Here is a 21631-nt window from a genome sequence, read left to right as displayed (position 1 = left end):
CAAGCCCTACAAAAACACCCCAGTAAATTTTATAATAAAGCTAAATTGACCAATAAACAATGAAATACAACAATTTGGACCATTCAATACCTAACTTAATACATACTACTAATATGTACCTGTAAATAAATTGTATTAGTGTACATGGTATACAAGAAATACTGTACGTACATACGTATGTATGTAGTAAAACATGGAACCTTACCTTTCGAGTTAGGCTATCTCCAAAAGTGGCCACAGAGGAGGAGGACAAATGGCAGAAAACTTGTACATACGTACACAACTTTACGAAACACATTAAAAAATGTCAGGAAACATTAAGACTTAAAACTTTACAAAAAACTTAAAATTAAATTTATTTATTTTTTTTTTTTTTTACTTTTTTTTTTTAACTTTTTTTTTATTTTTTTTTTAACTTTTTTATACTTTACATTTTTTTTTTTTTTTTTTACAAAATTTCAATTTCTTCATCACTTTCAACTTTCTGTTTTTTCGTAGTATCAATTGGATCTTCCTGTTTGCTTACTCCTACTAAAGGCCTCTTTAAAAAATAACTATCCAAGGAAGATTGCTTCTGCCTGCTTTTCAAAATGCTCCTGAAACGACTTAGGCAACGTCATCGAAATGCTCAAGCATACAACCTGTGTAAGCCTTTTCAGGGTGTCTTTTCTACAAATGATTGCATCTTATGAAAGCAGCTAGAGCATCCTTAATTTCTTTCTGCCGTTGTCATAGGTCGTCCTCCTCCTCCTCGCCGCTGCTAAAGAACTTTTCTTGAACAATGTTATGTTGCCATGGCCTCCACAATCCTTCGGGTCATCCGTCGTAAGCTCCTCTTGGTGCTCGAGAAGGTCATTGATGTCAACTGTTTCTAAATCTGCACCAGCTTCACCCACGTCGAATCCTTCGAAGTCTCGGGCGAATACGGCATCAGACCAGAGTTTCCTCCACGAAGAATTCAAGGTTCACCTCAAAACCTCCTGCCAAGCTTGATCAATGAGTCGGATGCATATCACAACATCGAAATGCTCCTTCCAAAATTCATGCAAGGTGAGGTTTGAAAAGATGTTTCGTATACAGCTTCTAGAAGTTCGATATCACTTGCTGGTCCATGGGCTGGAGGAGAGGGGTTGTATTAGGCAGAAGATAAATAATAATAATAATAATAATAATAATAATATGCTTTATTTCGGCTCGGGGGGGGCCATATACATTGATTATACAAAATACAGACGGTAGCAAACACAATCTAGATACATGTGAACATGATAAAATAGAAAAAGAAAATGAATAATCGGCACTTATCCACAAAGTAGCTGAGGTAGCATAAAAGCTAATAATCATCATACTGGTAATAACAGTAATAATATTGGTGAGATATGCATTGAGAGTAATAACATATGGTGCATATATATATAACTCAAATTTCAACTAGAGACCTTAGGTGGTTACAGTAGTCAGGTCCAGAGGGCTTAATACATAAATTAAATGTAAATAAAACTTTAACTTGATAGTAATCACAGTAATAATGAAAAATTAAAATATCAGCAATAAATGTAAGTAATGACAAAAAAACTGCAGATGACATCTTGCCAATACAGAGATTAAGTCCTTTAGGGGACAAAGGCCTCATTTTCCCATCTTTCCCACAATTTTGATTTTCTTCTTGCTTCACTCCTTAGGATGCTTTGTATGAGCGAGTTGCTGCTGTTTCTCACTCGGGTTACCAGGTTCTGGACATTGTTCGCCTAAACAATGATTTTGTTTTAATTGTCCAGGTGTTTTCTATGAACATCTGTGTGGCGGAGTGGTAGCGGGATGTTTGTGAGGCGTCTCAGAATGTCATTGTGCACAACAGTGATGCGTCGCATGGTCTCTCGGGTATAGTTCGTCCAGAGGGAACACCCATAGATACTGTAGCAGTACGAGCGGAATCAGCAGTTTTCACGTCTCGGTGACAGAAGGCAAACCTCCTTGCAATCATGTTGCCCGCTGCACATAGTTTACGACGCCTCTGTTCAATGTCTGCCGTATCTTTTTAGGTCGTCGGTGATAATGTGACCCAAGTACGGAAATTCGTGCACAAATTCCAAGCCGATGGTTTCCAGAGGAAAATTTGAGGTTTATTCTGCAATATGCTTAAGCGATCTCGGGAGCAGCGACATGCATTGGGTCTTTGGTTTCGTTGTAGATTATATCAAATTCCTCTGCATATTGGCGGCAAGTGTCGATGAGTCGTTGGAGACCTTGCTGATGAGGGGAAATCAGAACCATATCGTCGGCGTAACAGAGGTTGTTTATAGTTGTCTCATTGACAGTGCATCCGATGGGAGCGAGTTCAGTTTGACGTTCAAGGCATCTGTGTACGTATTAAACAGGTATGGAGAGAGAATGCCCCTTGCCGCGAAGCCCGTTTAGGGAGCCGAAGGTGTAAGATAATACGTTTCCCCATTTGACACAGAATTGCTGTGTGGAGAACCAGCATTGTAAAATGCCAATTAGATATAGGGTGTGCCCCTTTTATGCAGCTTCAGGAAGAGCTTCAGGTAGTTTTACTCTGTCAAATGCTTTTCTCACATCTACAAAACAAAGGAAAACAGGAGAGGCTGATGATAGGTAGTAGTTCAGCATTCTTTCAGTATGTAGATGCAGGTGTCAGTTGAGTGGTTTGCTTTAAACCCGAACTGGTTGTCAGTGGTGTGTAGAAAGGGGAGAAGTCTCACTAGAAAGAACAGACTCAAGTATCTTCGATGCGATCGTTGTGATTGCAATCGGCCGGTAGTTGCCAGGGGTCAGCTGCATCCTTTAGCTTGTAAAAGAATACTCTGCTAGGATATCTTCTTCGAGGCCAGGAGGGTGAGCAGGAGCATTGTCCAACAACAGCAGACCTTTCAGAGGGAGCGCTTCTCTTCCAAGAATTTCTTTACTGTCTGGCCGAAACACGATTTACCCACTTGGTGAACAAAAGTCTTGTTACCCAGGCTTTCGCATTAGCCCTCTACATCACTGGAAGCTTCTCCTTTAGCACTTTGTGGGCCTTGAAGGCTCGAGGAGTCTGTGAATGATACACAAGTAGGGTGGGGCTTCACCTTGCAATCCCCACTGGTGTTTTGAACAAAGTGGCGAGCGTAAGCCTGTCCTTCTAGTAGGCTATGCCCGGGTAGCTTCTTCTCTTCCTGCGTGATGTATGTCTGACGAGGCATTTTTTTTCCAAAAAAGGTCAGTCTCATCACAGTTGAAGACTTGCTGAAAACTGTAGCCTTCGTTGATCGTCATCTCATCGAACGTCTTAATAAAGGCTTCGGCTGCTTTCATGTCCGAGCTGGCCACCTCCCCATGCCGCACCACTGAATGGATGCCAGTCCGTTTCCGGAATTTTTCAAACCACCCATGAGAAGCCTTGAAGTCTGGGTGGCGTCGATGTCCCTTCTCCTCATCTTCTTCGGCTGGGCAATCAAATCACCGAAAATAGCGCAAGCCTTGTGGCAGATTGCCATCTCGGTTATCGTATCGCCAGCGATTTTCTTTGTCTTTATCCAGACAAGAAGCAGCCTCTCCATCTTGTCGTGCACATGGCTCCTCTTGTTAGGTGTAGCTGCTTTGATGGCTTCCTTCTGCTTAAGGAGGGTGCCTATCATCGATGGATTTCGGCCGTATTCCTTAGCGATCACACTCAACCGCATACCAGCCTCATATTTTTATACATGCGACTTACCCGGCAGATATATACTTAGCTATAGACTCCGTCGTCCCGACAGAATTCAAAACTCGGCCACACGCTACCGGACCGGTAGGTCAGGTGATCTACCATTCCCGCCGCTGGGTGGCGGAATCCCAACCATTCCCGTTTTCTGAGCCAGATTTTCTCTCGTCGCTGAGGCCGGCAACAACTGTTGTTTGGTCTCTCCTGATTGGAATTCTGCTCTTTTGCCGAGAATTGGTTGGACTCATTTGTGAGTACTCTTGTTTATTCTCGGGATTGGCATACGCTTATTTTGGACTGGATTAGGACTTGGATTTGGTTTTTTCTATTAAGATGACTGAAGTTAAAGTAACACCTAAGTTTAGGGTTTGTGCAAGGGAAGAATGCAGAACTAGGTTGTTTAAAGCAGAGGTAGATCCTCATACGCTTGTAGTAAATGTAGAGGTTCTCGAATGTGCGGTTGAATAACTTGTGCTGAATGTGAAGGGCTTTCGGAGCAAGGATGGAAGGATTTAGCTTCTTATATTAAGAAAAGAGAGAAGGATAGAGCTAGGAAAGCGTCAGCTAGAAGCTCGAGTAGATCTTGTTCTTTTGAGCCTGAATCAGAAATTAACAAACTAGATGATGTTTCTCCCATAACCTCAGCCCTTCTCCCTGTGTTGAATCTAAGGGTTCATTTTCAGAAATGGAAAAAATGAGATCCTCGATCAGGGAGCTTCAGGAGCAGCTTAAAGCCATGGAAACACAAGGTAAGAGTGCAGTGAATACAGTGACCCCAGTTGCCAGTGGAGGGGTGGCGTCCTGATCGGCTCCGCATTGCTCCTAGGCCTAGACCGCTTCCAAACTCCCAGGACCAGGGGAGGAGGAATGTCAAAAGCCGCAGGGAGGATGTGGAGCATCCCCAACGATCAGGCGTCCCTTCGGCAGACCCTGAAGTATGACCCAGGCTGCTTGGATAGCCGTAGAAAAGGCATCCTGGAAGAGTGTTTTTCTGCGTCGGACTCCTCCTCGTCCAGGCGTGGATGGAGCTCTGCTTCGAAGTCTCGTCCTCTGAAGAGATCGTGGGTAGCGCCGAAAGGAGACGCTTTTGATTCAAGCCCAGAGCGATTTCCAGAGGATTTCCTTCGACTAGTAAGAGGGCGAGAAGACCGTCTCCAGCGCCTCAAGATCCGACAAAGCTTTTCCTGCTTAATCTACAGGAGCAAATATCCTCCTTGGTAGGCGCTCTACATAATGGATTCGTCTCGAAGGAAAGACTCCTCCCTTCCAGTGAAGAGATCAAAATTATCTTCTCCTGGTAGGAGAGAAGTTTCCTCACTCTAGCAGGCGCTCGTCTCCGGAGAGACTCTCTCGTTCTCCCTTTAAACGATCCTCTCCTATCTATAGGAAGAAAGTTCCCAGCGGTAGCCGCTCGCAGAGCAAGCGATCAGCTACGTCTCTTAGGAGAAGTCAGGAGTCGGACTCCTCTTTCTGAGGATCAGGAGGAGGCGTTTTCACGAGCCTAAGAAGCAGGAGCTTGTGAGAAAATAAACACAGAGCCTAGTAGGCGCCAAGAATATTACAGGCGTATAGAGCCTAACAGACGCCAGGAGTCTTGTGAGAGGCGTCAAGAGCCTACAAGGAGTCACGACAAGCGCCAGGAGTCAAGCAGGCGCCAGGAATCAAGCAGGCTTCAGGAGTCGAGCAGGCGTCAGGAGTCGGGTAGGCGCCAGGAGTCTAACAGACGCCAGGAGTCGAGCAGGCGTCAGGAGTCGAGTAGGCGCCAGGCGCTTGTACGAGCTTAGGTCAGAGTAAGACCCCTTCACACTTTATGAGTTCTTCGGAGAGTAGGAGCCCTTCACCTGGTAGGGAAAACAGGTGCCTAGAGAAGATCTCGTGCGTTTAAGAACTCTATTGCGCCTTGTAGTAGCAAGGATTTGTCACACGGACGACGTTTCTTCTTCGTTTGACAGAAGTCCCTCGACAACTAAGAACCGCTCTTCTCCGAAAGGATCCCCGGCAGCCGGAGAATTAGAAGAAGTCTCGGACAATCTAAGAACCGCTCTTCTTCCGAAGGATCCCCGGCAGGCCGGAAATTAGAAGAATTCCTCAGGATGAAGAATTACCTGGTGGATGTGGTTAGTCTCTGATTATAAGAGATTGTCCTTGTTGTTGTTGCAGGATTCGGAGATAAGCTGCAACCAGCGGATCCTCCCTCTCCAGGATCTTTGTGCTATCGAGCACGAAGTCTCCAAAAGGCATCCTCATTTGTAAAAATGCGTCCAGCCCTTAGTATGAAAAAAGCGTTCAAAGGATTTGGAGAATGGCTTAAGAATAAAAGAGAGGCGGGCAAGACTGTTTTTTCATTGCCCTCCTTCAAAGTTGACGGGTAACCTGGAAGATGGTACGATACCCAGGAAACCTATGGGCTTAGGACTGCCATCATCGGCAGACGCAGATTACGCTTCCTTAGTAGATTCCTCAAGGAGGCGCGCTCTACTATCAGCAAAAGCTACTTGGGGGATGTGTGAACTGGGACCATCTACTAAAGGGACTCTTTAGGACGCTCGAAGTATTTAATTTTATGGACTGGGCTTTGGAGCCCTTGCGAAGAGAGCCCAAGATCCCGAATTTGTCACGATGGAAGAATTATCGAGTGTGTTATCGTGTCTGGACAGAGCGGTGATGGACGGTTCGGTGGAAGTGGCTGCTCTTTTGGATCGGGAGTTTTGAAAAAGAGAGCAGTGTATGGGTTCTTTCCTGTCCAAGTCAGTATCTCCTCTACAGAGGTCGGCCTTGCTATATTCGCCGCTTTCGAACCACCTTTTCCCACAGGACACGGTGGGGAGATGTCCGCAAAATCTTTAGCTGGAAAAGCCACACCAGGATTTACTGACACAGTCATCAAAGAGGTTCAAGCTGCGGTTCCTTTTTCAAAAGAAGGATAAAGCACCTCTTCAGCAGCCCTTTCGAGGAGCCTCTCATCAATCAAGAACCCCTTTTAGAGGTAGAAGACCGGATACCAGAGGAGACCTTCCAGGAGACCTGCAGGAAGGCAAAATGAAGAAGAAGTCCTCCAGATAGCAGTAGGCGCCAGACTGTCGAAGTTTGCCAGAGTCTGGGCGAAGAGAGGGGCGGACAGCTGGACCCTCTCGATCCTCGAGAGAGGATACTCATCCCCTCAGGGAATATCCTCCCTTAACAAGAACTCCAAGGGAGTTAACAGCGAGATACAACGATCCTGTCAAGAGTCAAGCTCTCCTGCAAGCAGTAGAACTTATGTTGCAGAAAAGGGCAATAGAACCGGTTCAAGATCTCCATTCACCAGGTTTCTACAACCGTCTATTCCTGGTACCAAAAGCCTCGGGCGGGTGGAGGCCGGTTCTGGACGTAAGTGCGCTGAACGTCTTTGTGATCAAGAAGAAGTTCTCGATGGAGACCTCTTCCTCTGTACTTTCTGCTCTTCGTCCAGGGGACTGGATGGTATCCCTGGACCTTCAAGATGCATATTTCCATGTGCCAATTCATCCGGCATCAAGGAAATACCTAAGATTCATGTCACAGGGAAGAGTCGTTTCAATTTCGAGCGCTTTGCTTCGGACTTTCGACGGCCCCCGCAGTCTTCACGGGTATCCTAAGGAATGTGGCTCATTGGCTACATTTAGAGGGGATCAGAATTTCGATGTATTTGGACGACTGGCTAATACGAGCAAAGTCGAAGCAACAGTGTCTGGAGGACCTTTCGATAACATTAAAGATGACGCAGTCATTGGGATCTCCTAGTCAACCTCGATTAGTCCCAGTTGGATCCCAGCAGAACATAGTTTATCTGGGATTCGGATGGATTCTCGGGGTTTTCTAGCGTCTCCGTAACAGAGAGAATAGAACGCTGCCTTACAAAAGTGTCGGGATTTCTAGGGAAAGAACATTGTTCCGCGAGGGAATGGATGAGTTTGCTGGGAACCATTTCCTCGTTGGAACAGTTCGTTTCCCTAGGGAGACTGCACCTAAGACCACTTCAGTATTATCTGAAGGAGAACTGGGATCAAGTTTCTCAGGACTAGAAGAGTCATTCAGGATAACGGACAAGGTCAAACAAGATCTTCGGTGGTGGTTAGACCCGAAGAAACTCGGTCAAGGAATATCCTTGCATATAAAGAGCCCTCTCCGAGCGTTGTTTGCAGACGCTCGGCGTAGTGGGTGGGGAGCAACGTTGGATTCGCAAGAAGTGTCGGGAACCTGGGAAGGAGCTCAGGTGTCCTGGCACATAAACAAAAAGGAACTGAAAGCCATTCACCTAGCTCTCTTGCACTTTCAAGAACAGATATTAGGATCGATCATTCAGGTCAATTCAGACAACACGACAGCCCTAGCATATATCAGGAAGCAAGGGGGAACTCATTCATTCTCCCTTTACGAGACAGCGAGGGAGTTGTTGCTTGGGCGCAAGAGAAGCAGATCTCTCTTCTAACGAGATTTATTCAGGGAGAGAGAAATGTTCGAGCGGATCTGCTAAGCAGAAGAGACCAAGTGCTCCCCACGAATGGACTCTCCACCCTCAAGTGTGCGATCAGTTATGGGGTTTATGGGGAAGGCCGAACGTAGACTTGTTCGCAACCAACTGGAACAAGAGGTTGGAGAATTATTGCTCCCCCATCGCGGATCCAAGAGCAATAGCGATAGACGGTCTCCTCATGGACTGGAAAGGAATAGACGGGGTACGCTTTTCCCCCTTCAAATGGTAGGGGAAGTAATAAGAAAGTTTGCCTCCTCAGAGGGAACGAAATTAACTTTGATCGCCCCCTTTTTGGCCAGCCCTAGATTGGGTGACAGAGTTGCTGGAGTGGATAGTGGATCTTCCCAGATCGCTCCCACTAAGGAGCGATCTTCTCAAACAACCCCACTTCGACAGGTATCACAAAACCTCCCCGCTCTAAGTCTGACTGCCTTCAGACTATCGAAGGACTCGTTAGAGCGAGGGGGTTTTCTCGCGAAGCGTTCAAAAGCATCGCAAGAGCCAGGAGACCATCCACATTACGGAGTGTACCAGTCGAAGTGGGAAGTGTTTAGAAGATGGTGCAGGACGCAGGAGCTATCCTCTTCCAGTACCTCTATAACCGACATTGCAAATTTTCTTCTTTACCTGAGAAGAGAGTGTGCCCTAGCGGTATCTACGATCAAGGGTATAGAAGTATGCTGGCCTCGGTGTTTAGGCATAGGGGTCTGAGGTGTCGGACAATAAGGATCTACATGACCAAAATTAGGTTAGGTCTTTCGAGACCTCAAAAAGTCAGATTAACTAAAAATCCAGTGGAACTTGGATATAGTGCTGCATTACTTGATGTCTGAAAGATTCGTACCTTCCAATAATTGTTCTTTTAGGGATTTGACGAGGAAATCTCTATTCCTGTTCGCCTTAGCCACGGCAAAAAGGGTGAGTGAACTTCAAGCGTTAGAGGGCAGAGTGGGGTTTAAGAAGGAGGCTGCAATTTGCTCTTTTAAGCCTCTCTTCTTAGCCAAGAACGAAAACCCATCAAAACCGTGGCCTAGAAGCTTCGAAGTGAAGGCACTCTCTTCTCTTACGGGGGAAGAAATGGAAAAGACCCTTTGTCCAGTAAGAGCGCTAAAATTTTATCTACAAAGAAAGTCTCTTTTGGGAGGTACGCAGGAAAGTCTTTGGTGTTCGGTCAAAGATCCTACAAGACCAATATCGAAAAAACGCCTTACGTTTTTCATAAAAGACGTTATTAAGGAAGCGCATCTTAAATGTGGTGAAGAACAATTTAAACCTCCTCAGGGTATTTAAAAAAGCACACGAAGTGAGGGCCATAGCAAACCTCAATGGCTTTTCATAAACGTGGTCCCTTCAAAATCTAATTGAATCCACGTATTGGAAGTGTAACTCAGTGTTCGCCTCTCACTATCTAAAGGATGTGAGAGTTACTTATGAGAAGTGCTTTTCACTGGGAGCATAGTGTCCGCGGATTTAGTGCTGGGAGGAGGAGCTGAGGTTAATCCTAATAGTTAGGTTATGTAATTTTAACATTATGGTGTTTGGTTTTTATGGTTGACTGAAAGAGGGTATAGGAAGAACCCTTTTCAGTTCTTAGATTTAACATGGTTAGAGAGGTCAGGTGGTCGGGATTAACTTTTGGTCTCCTCGTTGTGGCATTATGTAAAGCCTAAAGCTCTGTCATGTAAGAGGGCTAGCCCCCATTGATAAGATACAGGTCAGGCTCTGCCATGTAAGCGGGTAAGCCCATTGGTACGATCCATGCAGGTTTCTGTCGCGTAAGCGGGCTAGCCCCCATTGACATGATCCAGAAGGGCTGTTCGGTCATAGGTGGTTTACCTCACTGAAGCTCTTGAGGCAGGCAGACTAAATGACAGTAATCATGAAGTCTTCAGCCCAAACAGGTAAGAACCAAGGATTGATATCCTACAACAATTGTTGTTTCCCGTTATTAGAATTTTGTTTATATATATAGCTGTCTCTCGCCCTCCACCAAGGGTGTCAATCAGCTAAGTATATATCTGCCGGGTAAGTCGCATGTATAAAAATGATATTGTTAAGATACAATAAAGTTTTATACATACTTACCTGGCAGATATATACGGTTAATGGGCCCACCCGCCTCCCCTCAGGAGACAGGTGTAAGAGAAAATCTGGCTCAGAAAACGGGAATGGGTTGGGATTCCGCCACCCAGCGGGCGAATGGTAGATCACCTGACCTACCGGTAGCGTGTGCCGCGAGTTTTTGAATTCTGTCGGGACGACGGAGTCTATAGCTAAGTATATATCTGCCAGGTAAGTATGTATAAAACTTTATTGTATCTTAACAATATCATTTTTTTATGATCTCCATCTTTGTCTCCATAGAAAGCAACTTCTTCTTTCCGTGAACTTTAGCAACTTTCTTGGGACCCATGACTACGTATACTGTACATAATTAAGTTATGTAGTATATGTTCTAAAGTTCTCACTCAACACGATAAAGTAGTACAACAAAATCACTAACGAATTTACATTAATAAATGAAATCGTATAGAATGAACAAATTCCGCGTGTGCACACGAAGGTGCGAAGCAGTGGGCGAAAGACGCCTTTACGTAAAGCACAATGGGGGAGATGCTGACCAATAGGAGAGCAGGATCTTATGGCGGTGACTAGCTTCAGTAACCAATGGGAGAGTGGTAGGATGGTGGCGAGTCTACTCAGTTGGCGGCGCGCAAGTTTTAAAACTGTTATCAGTGGTCTGGGCGAATCTCGGGACTCTACAGCAACAACCTTTCGTAACCTGAACTATTTTTGTATGTAGAGCCACAAAAATCTTCGTATTTGCTTTCGTAACTTGAATTTTTCGTAAGCTGGGACTTTCGTATGTCGAGGCACCACTGTAAAAGCTTGGGGGTTTTATCCATGTTGCCAATGCACGTAGTATTTATTACCTTATCAGCTCCAGCTACATTTACAGTTACAATTATATTGCCATGACAATCTCACAGTAAGTAAAGTGGTTACATAAATTATTTTGGTCCTATTCTATATTACACCATTTATAACATACCTATGGTAATTTTTATTGTCCTACGCTGATTGAATACAATAAACAGATGTTGCTAACGGATTCAGTCATATTAGCAAACAATGTAGTTTCTCTTTCGGTTGATCATGGCTGTACATGGTTATAGCACAACAAGTAAATCGTTAAGACAATACTTATTAACTTAGTAGATGGTGTAAAGATATGGAGGTAGAGAAGTTAAACGATTGTAATTTGGTCTCTCTCTCTCTGCCTTCCTTTTTACTTTCCTCTTTTCATATTCTCTTTCTTCATCTTAGTTTCTACCCTCTCGTAAGATTCATGTGCAACAGAGGGGTTTTTTTCTCTTACGCCTTTCAAACCTTTTACTGTCAATTTCCTTTTCAGCGCTGAATGACATCATAGGTCCCAATACTTGACCTTTGGCCAAAATTCTATATTCAACTCAACTTTCTCACTGCCTGATTGCAAACTGCTTCCTGCGCCAGCTGTGCTTGAGATATAGAAAGACTTATTTTCAAAATGAAATAGTGCCGATTTTAATTACTAACCCCATCGTAAAATTGAATTATCGTAGGATGAATTACAGTAGCTTGAATATGGACTGTATTCAAAATCAGGTCTTGAAGAATTTTCCTGAGTTTTCTAATGATGTTTGTCAAGATTATCATGGGGAACAGAGTCGGTCTAGTTTCTTTCTCTCCCAATTTCTTCTAGAACTTCTTCTAATGTCTTTGCACAATCTTCTGTATCTGGTCATTCTTCAGAGGTCGCTTTGGAGTCTTCTCTCGCTCATCCTGTTTTCTTTGCCATTAACATAGCAGATCAAAGAGTTTTCTTCGTTTCAATCCTAAAATTTTGGGGGTTTCGACAACTCCCTCTCTCTTCGGGGTTGAGGGAAGTAATATGGGTGGGGCTGTCTGCTTAGCACCTTCCATGGGTCCAGTAGTTCTCAGGCTGCTGGTTTGGATGCTTCACAGGCAGTTGCGGAATCTTCCACAACTCCGTATATTCATCCTTTACTGGGTTTGAGATGTAGTGTCCTCTGTGGTTCTTGCGGGGGGTTACGTCAGTTGGCAATTCATCCGCACCTTCATTGATTGTATCAGTACCAGTTGTATCTTCATCCCCTCTTTTCAATAGGGTAGCAGGTAATCTTCCTTCTTTTGCTTCCATTTTTATACTTTCGGGGTTTGAGACGTAACGTGCCTACCGCAGTTATTGTGGGGCCCTACGGGCCGTTGGCAGTTCGTCTACACCATAGTACCTTCTGTGCCCTCGGCCTCCTTTCGTTAGGGTAGCTGGTAGTTTCCTTACTGCAGCTCCCATTGGTTCACAGTGCGTAACCTGTCATTAAAGGAACTTTTATGTGCTTCACAGTTGGTTCTCCACCTGAACAATGCGGCGTTAGGTGCTCCGGTGGTTACTCCGAGCGTGGCCATTTCCTTTTTCTCACCTTTTTCTTCTTTCTCAACCTTTTCCTGCAGCTTTTTCTGTCCTTCTTCAAGGGGTTCAGTGTGGGTTTGGCCTTGGTTGCGGGGTTTCTGGGAGTACCTCCTTCCCTCACTTGATCAATAAAGCTTCAGCTCCGGACTCTCGTCCTGGTTTAGTAATGGTGTAACCAGCATTTGTTGGATCGTGTTTTGCGGCCTCTTGGTTCTTAGGGGGCGTTGCTCGCCTGTTTGTAGTTGGCCAGGTGTTATGTTATAGTCACTGGCTGGTGCGGGGTTTTGTAGTCGAGTGAGACTGGCTCAAGGTTATTTCATAGTCTTGGTTGGTACAAGTTTGGTGCTACTGTGTGTGGTTGACTCTTAGGGGTGGGCTTTCATCACCAAGGTATATTTGGCACAGGTGTTATGTTATCATCATTGGGTATGCGCAGTCAAGTGAGACAAGCTTAGGGTTATGTCATAGTATTTAGTTCGTACACAATTTGTGGAACTGAGGACGGTTGGCTCTTGTGGGGGGTACAGCAGTCGGACAGGTGTTACGTCATCGTGTCGGGGGGGGGGGGGGGGGGGGGGGGGGTTGCGGAATTGCGCAGTCAAGTACGACTTGCTTAGGAGTTAGGAGTTTATCATTGTCTTGGTATGTTGCGCAACTGGATCGGTTGGCTCAAATATGATGGGATCATGTTTGTCAGGTGTTGGTATCGAGCAGCCAGGTGTAGCAAGTCCTGGGTTCTTGTGGGTGTTTGGTCTTTCTGCTTTTCCTGTGAAGAGAGAATCGGGTGCTAGTTGTGGGTTTTTGTTTCTCCAGCAAAGGAAAGCGAGTATAAATGGGATGGTGGACTTTGTTCCCATCTCTCCTTTGCGCAGTCCAGGCTCTGGAGGAACCTCACAGTTAATTCAAGCAATATTTGATACGTTGTATTCAACCTAACCAGTAGTCTCACAAACAGCAAGTAAGTTTATCTGGTTTCGGCTGAGTCGGGCAGTTTTGGGAAGGCAATTCTAGGCTAGCATCACTTTGGGCCCAGGTAGACTGGTTTCAACCTTGCTTCCTAATCAGGAGTGTTCTGTATGAGGTAGCGGTGTCCGAGTTCCACTTTACGAATCTGTTGAGGCTCTTCTCTCTTGGGTTCTTTCATTGATTCATGTGGTAGGGGTTACAGAATCGTGAGGCTTGTATTTGGAAGACACCTTTCACAGCCAGTCGGAGGCTTTGTCCCAATCTATGTGGATGTTGTGAGAGTTGATGGGTGTTTCTCAGATCCTGGACTGTTTGACAACCTTATCACTTACGTTTCAATAGGTTTAGCATACCAGACTAACATTGTGGCTGGCTGTACTACATTCTTGTCAAGGAGAGGAGGGACTTCTTGTTAAATCATCTGCCTCAGCACTATCCAGACATTCATAAGAAGGTTCTGTTGAGGGTGCCTCTTGCGCTCAGCAACAGTCTTTTAGAAACGAGATGTCTCCTCGATTGTCAATTTTGTGTCATTGTCGTCATAAGTAGAGTCGCAGCAGCATCATTGGATGATCATATGGCAGGTGATGGATCACAAATGCTGCTGTGTCCTGTTCAAGCTCTCAAAGTTTGTCACGTACTGAGGAACTTTTACCTTGTCCGAGAATTTTATTTGGTTTACCCCTAGGTGTCCATCTCATTCTATTTCAAAGTGCAATTAATTTCTTCTTGCAAGGGGTGTTTAGTCAAGTGTCAGTTGGTTCTTCATCGCTTTGGGAGCTTTCGATTTTGGGCTTCGCATTCATGGCCGCAAAGTATCCTGGATGGCTACCCTTCCGCTTTCAGGAGGAATTTTTCAGTGTAGGTGATCTTGGAGGCGGTTATTTGAGAGTCAGTGTGGATTTCGTTGTGGTCGACTTAGTTTTATAATTAGCTTTGTAACGTTAGGATGTTAGAAGTTTAAGTAGTCAGTGATAGTCTAAATGAACTCGAGTGTTTCTGTTGGTCAAGCTTAGACTGAGTGTATTGTTCCTTGAGGTCCTTGAGGTTAGGCAGATCCCGATGGTCATGTTGGAATAGCTACAACTTCTTCAGCACAGCCATCTGCGTCAGTGAGCAGTAGAGAACTCGAAGGTCCTGCACACTCAAGTTCTCCTCCATACATGAGAGGCTGAATAGCCACATGGGAGTTTCACCATTTCCCCTCCATACATGAGAGGTATAGAATACCACATGGGAGGTTCTTCAGACTCAGGCACTACTTTGAACTCAACACTGATGGTAAGGTACTTCCTCTGCAAGCATCCATCACCTACCGAGTTGAACAACTAGGTGAAGAGATTTGCTTTTTACTTCCATGAATAAGAAGTATAGATTATGACATGGGAGGTACTTCTGACTCAGAAGGTACCTTGGAATCAGCACTGACATTGAGGTACTTTTTGCAAACATCCTAACCTACCGAGTTAGATGATTAAGTGAGGATACATACAGGTAGGTTGAGTATGAGTTACCTGAGTATGCTTCGTGGACAAGTCGGGCTGAATTACTAGTTTGTTCATGAAAACTTACCTGGTCAGATATACGTATATATAGCTGTATTTTCCGAATCCGACAGAAATTTAAACACTTACGACACACGCAGTGGGAGTCAGGTGGTTAGTACCCATTCCCGCCGCTGGGAGGCGGGTATCAGGAATCATTCCCATTTTCTATTCATAATTTTTCTGTCGCCGGTGCTGAAAACACCTGTTTGCAGCACCTCCGTCCAGATTTTGGAAACTTACTAGCTACTTGAGTATCCCTTTTGGTTTTTTCTTTGGTATCTGAATTGGATCGGTGGCTTGGCACACGTTGACTTTGAATTGATTGAATTTGGTATTGATTTTTCTTTGATCAAGATGTCAGGGTCTAGTTCTGCTAGCGCTAGATTTTGTTCATGTCCGAATGTAGAGGTAGGCTACTGAAAGCTTCAGTGGACCACATTCGTTTGTAAAGTTTGCAGGGGGAATGAATGTACGTTTGAAAGTCGTTGTAAGGAGTGTGAAAGATTAACAGAGTCGGAATGGAAGGCGTATGAAACCTATCTTAAAGAAACTTGAGCGAGATAGGTTAAGGAGGTCTTCCTCCAGGAGTGTTTCAGGTAGGCTAGATTTTTAATGATTCTCCTGCTAACCCTCCTTCTGTAGATTATGCTCCTACCCCTGTAGTATTGCCTCCGGCCCCTGAAACAGTGTCGGTAGAAGGTAATACTTTATCGCTGATTCTTGAATCGATTCGTAACTTAGAATCAAAAGTGTTAGCTCTGGAGAGCAAAAGTGAAGAGAAGTGCAGTGAAAGTGCCCCTTGTGTAGTGGAGGGTGCGTCAGATCGGCCTCATTCCGCCTCTAGACCTAGACCTCTGCTTGACTCCCAGATTACGGGGAGAGAGCATGTCGAAAGTCGAAGGAGGGTTACGAGGAAACACCCACCGATCTGGGTGCCTCGGCAGCTTCTGACGAACCTACCCAGACTGCCAAGGAGCGTGCGCGTGCACGTCTTCTCAAGGAGTGCTTTCTTCTTCTGAAGCTTCCTCCCCGCGCAAGGGGTGGTGGAGCTCTCATACCGCATCACGTCCGCTGAAAAGGACGGCTCGCGTTCGGACGCTTCACGTCCAAGTTGTTCTCCGGAACTTTGCTCGTCGCCTGATAGTGCGTTTGCTGCTTTTCCTCCGCAGAAGAAGCGTAAGGAGTTTATTCGGAGGCGGAGGTCTTCCTAGATGTTTCTTCGAGCGCCGCAGTCGCTCTAAGGTGCGTGAAGTGGCGGTTCCTGGGAGTAGGAAGAAGGCGTCCCCTCGCCCACTCGCCTGCTCACAGGATCAGCCCCTCCCCAGAAAAGGAGGCTTCACCTACAAGCAAGATTCTCCAGTCTCTTCAGCAGCAACTTCGAGATGTTTTTTCTTCGAGAGAGACTGTTCCACGTCGCCGTAAGAAGGATGACAATCTTCCTGTGAAGAGGTCGAGGCGTTCTCCCTCTCCCTCTCTCGCTCGTCTCTCTCTCCGTTTGAGTCTCCCTCTAGAGTTCGTTCTGCTCCCCAGCAACTTTCTAGAGGAGGCGAGAAATTCGTTTCGTTTCGCTCTCGTGAAGCGGTTGTTTCCGCTGCTACGAAACTTGTTGATAAGAAGCGCGTTTCTTTAGATGCCGAGCGCGCTTCTGTGAAAGTCAAGCGCGCTTTAGTGGACGCCGAGCGTGATTCGGTGCAAGGTAAGCGAGCGCCAGTGGACGCTCAGCGCGTTTTAGTGGACGCTCGGCGCGCGCCAGTGGACGCTCAGGCGCGCGCCAGTGGACGGCAGGTGTACACCTGTTGCGGTCGAGCGCGCTTCAGTCGGCGCCAGTAGATTGGCTTCGGACGCCAAGCGCGCGCCCCTACGGACGTCAGTTTTCCACTCCACAAGCGCAAGCGGAAGCGGGAACTCTTCCTGTTCACCGCTCTTTCTCTTTGAGAAAGCTCGTGACTCTTCTTTACTTCCTCCGACTTTCTCCAGTGTCTGAAGAGGAAATTAGTGACGCTTTCGTCGAAGTGGACGAAGAACAGCAGTTGGCTCCAGTTTCGACGGACTACAAGGTTTGACTCGTTGCTACAGTCAGTCTTTGCAGACACTTTCCAACCTGAAGCTCCACGTACTCCTCCCTCTCAGTTTTCGTTCATCCAAATAAAGCTACTAAGATCTCGGGCTTTGTGAAAATGAAGAAATCGCTTTCTACGAAGCAAGCTTTTCGAAAGGTCCATGATTGGATGGAAAAGAGGAAAGCTTCAGGCAAGACTTCTTTCGCTTTACCACCTTCAAAGACTTTGTGGCAAAGCTGGTATGTGGTATGAGACGGGAGAAAACGTCGGAGTTAAGCTTCCAGCCTCAGCTCAAGGAGACTTTGGTGTAGTATTGTGGATGCCGCCAGAAGATCTTTCTGTCTTCCTCTAAGGTCTCTTGGACGCATAGTGAGTTAGACTTTCACCTTAAAGGCCTCTTCAGGACACTAGAGGTCTTTAATTTTCTTGACTGGTGCCTAGGAGTATTGGATGCCAGGTCCAGGAGTTCTGATTCCATCAGTCTGGGGGAGCTGTCCAGTGTATTGTCTTGCATGGACAAGGCCGCCAGGGATGGTTCTGAGGAATTGGCTGCTCATTTCAGCACGGGACTGCTTAAGAAGAGAGCACTTTTTTGCAATTTTACTGCAAAGTCGGTCTCACCAGCGCAAAAAAGCGGATCTTCTTTTCGCTCCTTTCTCAGAACATCTCTTCCCCCACAGTCTATGGTAAAGGACATAGCTGCCAGTCTCCAGGAGAAAGCAACCCAAGACCTTCTGGCACAGTCTTCTAGGAAGCCTACTACTACTTCGTCTTCTGGGTCCTCTGCTTTGAAGAAATCGAAGCCCTTTTCGATCTGCTTCTTCCTCGAAGCCAGCCTCTCGGAAAGAGGCTCTTTCAGAGGCAAGACTCCCGCTCCTTCCAAGAGCAAGAAGTGAGAGGGAAGTCCTTCAGCCACCGGTAGGAGCCAGACTTCTACATTTCGCGAAAGCATGGGAAGAGAGAGGTGCCGACGACTTGGTCTCTGGACATCGTCAAGAAGGGGTACAGAATTCCTTTCCTGATGTTACCCCCGCTGTCTTCGACACCAAAGGATTTGTCTCCTTCGTATCAGGGAGAAAAGCAGAAAGTGCTTCACGATCTACTAGATCAAATGATCGAGAAGCAGGTGGTGGAACAGGTCTTCGACCGGAGTTCTCCGGGGTTTTACAACCGTCTGTTCCTAGTGCCGAAGCAGTCAGGGGGGTGGCGCCCCGTTCTGGATGTCAGCAGTCTAAATCGCTTCGTTACCAAGCAGAAGTTCAAGATGGAGACACCTCAATCCGTGCTTGCAGCCTTAAGACCGGGGGATTGGATGGTCTCTTTAGACTTCAGGACGCATACTTTCACGTCCCCATCCATCCCCGATCAAGGAAATACCTGCGGTTTGTCCTGAAAGGGAAGGTTTTCCAATTCAGGGCACTCTGCTTCGGTTCTCAGCACGGCGCCGATGGTGTTCACCGTTCTTATGAAGAACGTTGCGAGGTGGCTCCATCTGCGGAAATAAGGATCTCTCTCTACCTAGACGACTGGCTTATTCGAGCCTCATCGCAAGACTAGTGTCGAAGACCTTCACACGACTCTGTCGTTAGGGAGGTCCCTGGACTTGGTGAATCTCGAAAAGTCGCATCTGACTCCTTCTCAATCCTTAGTCTATCTGGGGATTCAGATGGACTCAGTGGCTTTTCGGGCTTTTCCGTCCCAGGGGCGACAACTTCAATGCCTAGACAAAGTGTCAGCCTTTCTAGGGAAGGAAACATGCTCGGTGAGGGAATGGATGAGTCTGCTGGGGACCATTCCTCTGGATGAAGTTTGTTTGTCTTGGGAAGGTTGCACCTCCGACCACTTCAGTTCTTCCTCTCAAGCAATTGGTCACGCAAACAGGATCTAGAAGAGGTCTTGTTTTTGACGGAAGAAGTGAAAAAGCACCCTCAAATGGTGGTTGGTTATCCAAAGAAGCTTGCGGAAGGACTTTCGCTCAAGCTTCGGAACCCCGACCTAGTGTTGTTCTCCGACGCGGTCCTCCACGGGTTGGGGAGCAACACTGGGAGGGAGAGAAGTGTCAGGCACTGGAGAGGGGAACAGGTGTCCTGGCACATCAATCTAAAAGAACTTTCAGCGGTTTACCTTGCTCTAAGGTTCTTCCAAGAGGAAGTCTCCAACAAAGTGGTTCAGATAAACTCGGACAACACCACAGCCTTGGCATACCTCAGGAAACAGGGGGAACTCACTCTCCTTCTCTGTTCGCCATCGCGAAGAATATCCTGATTTGGGCGAAGTCTCATGTGGACGTTTTCGCAAACTTCCCGAACGAAGAGACTTCCGCTGTATTGCTCCCCAGTTCTGACCCGGGGAGCAGTGGCGAGTAGACGCCCTACTGTGGAATTGGTCGGGACTAGACATTTACGCTTTTCCCCCATTCAAAATCCTCGGGAAGTAATGAGGAAGTTCGCTGCATCAGAAGGAGCGAGAATGACCCTCATCGCCCCCTTCTGGCCATCGGTCGACTGGTTCACGGAGGTGATGTCCTTCCTAGTAGACTTTCCAAGGACTCTGCCCCTAAGGAAAGATCTACTCAGACAGCCCCACTTCGAGAGGTACCACAAAAAACCTCCCCGCTCTGAGTCTGACTGCGTTCAGACTATCAAGAAGTTGGCCAGAGCGAGGGGTTTTCAAGACCTGTGGCAACGGCGATTGCCCACCGCAAGGAGGCCCTCAATCGCAGTTTACCAATCAAAGTGGGCCTGTCTTTAGAAGTTGGTGCAGAAGGAAGGGCATTTCCTCCACCTCAACCTCTGTGAGCCAGATAGCAGATTTCCTTCTTCACCTTAGGAAATAAGCGAAACTAGCCGTTCCCCACGATTAAAGGCTACAGAAGCGTGCTTCTGTGGTCTTCAGGCATAGAGGACTCGACTTAGCGAATGATAGAGACATCTTGATCTCATTAGATCATTTGAGACTGTGAAAGTTCTCCAACCGAAAGTACCATCGTGGAACTTAGACGTGGTACTTAAGTTCTCATGTCGAGTCAATTTGAACCGCTCCATTTAGCCTCGCTTAGGAATCTTACTAAGAAGACCATTTTCCTAACCGCTCTGGCGACGGCGAAGAGGGTTAGCGAAATTCAAGTCATAAGCAAGCATTTTGGGTTCAAGGATCATAGTGCAGTTTGTTCCTTAAGTCCTACGTTCTTAGGAAAGAACGAGAACCCTTCCAACCCTTGGCCGAGGACGTTCGAGATCAAAGGGTTGTCGGAGCTAGTGGGACCTGAAGCTGAGAGAGTCCTGTGTCCTGTCAGGGCTCTCAAGTTTTATTTGCAGACAACCAGAGCATGCAGAGGTTCTTCGGAGAACTTGTGGTGCTCTGTGAAGAAACCAGATCTTCCGATGTCGAAGAATGCACTGGCGTTCTTCTTAAGAAGTACGGTTAAGGAAGCCCATGAAAAGTGTAGTGAAAGTGACATGGAGCTTCTGAAAGTGAAAGCCCACGAGTTGAGGGCTATTGCTACTTCGGGGTGGCTTTTCACAAAAATATGGCAATCAAAGATATTTTGGGCGCACTATTGGCGAAGCAATTCGGTGTTCGCTTCACACTACCTGCGGGAGGTGAGTGAAAGCAACATACGAAAATTGTTACTCGCTCGGACCATACATCGCTGCAGACACTGTTTTGGGGGCAGGAGGTAGCGCTCATCCTATCCTTTAATGGTTTAGGGGAGTTTTTAACTTGTGTTATGGTTGTGGTTGACCGCCTGCGGCGGATCTCCCTTCCATTAGCTTAGTCTATGTGGGATACTTTTGGTAGGCTACGCCAGGTGGTTTGGTTTTACTTCGTTGCCCTCATTTGTATGGTCAGTGGTCTAGTCACGTCGTGGTCTCGCCCCTGGTTGACAGATCATCTGGAGTGCACCAGCTATAGGTCTCTACCTTGCTGGCTGGCAACTCTAGTAGCACAAGCAGACTTACGCGGCAGTAACCACGAAGTCAGCTATGCTAACAGGTAAGGAACCAAGATATCAATTATCTGCATATATATGTTTCCTAAAATCTTCTATTCTGTCTACTCCCACCACCAAAGGTGGGATTCAGCTATATATATATCTGACAGGTAAGTTTCATGAACAAAATGATATTGTAATGATATAATTAAGTTTGTTCATACTTACCTGGCAGATATATATAATCAAGTACCCACCCACCTCCCATCAGGAGACAGTGGAAAGAAAAATTATGAATAGAAAATGGGAATGATTCCTGATACCCGCCTCCCAGCAGCGGGAATGGGTACTAACCACCTGACTCCCACTGCGTGTGTCGTAAGTGTTTAAATTTCTGTCGGATTCGGAAAAATCAGCTATATATATATCTGCCAGGTAAGTATGAACAAACT

General features: G+C 46.2%; 1 protein-coding gene across 2 annotated transcripts in view; it reads left to right on the top strand.

The window, feature by feature from the left end:
• LOC135204766 (gastrula zinc finger protein XlCGF57.1-like) overlaps positions 1 to 21631 on the top strand; it is a 236252-nt gene that overhangs the window by 13963 nt on the left and 200658 nt on the right. The gene's annotated exons all lie outside the window — the stretch shown is intronic.

Source organism: Macrobrachium nipponense, chromosome 47 (genome assembly GCF_015104395.2).
Source record: "Macrobrachium nipponense isolate FS-2020 chromosome 47, ASM1510439v2, whole genome shotgun sequence".
Taxonomy (NCBI): domain Eukaryota; kingdom Metazoa; phylum Arthropoda; class Malacostraca; order Decapoda; family Palaemonidae; genus Macrobrachium; species Macrobrachium nipponense.
Note: the sequence above shows the minus strand (reverse complement) of the source record. Positions and strands in the feature narration are given on the sequence as shown.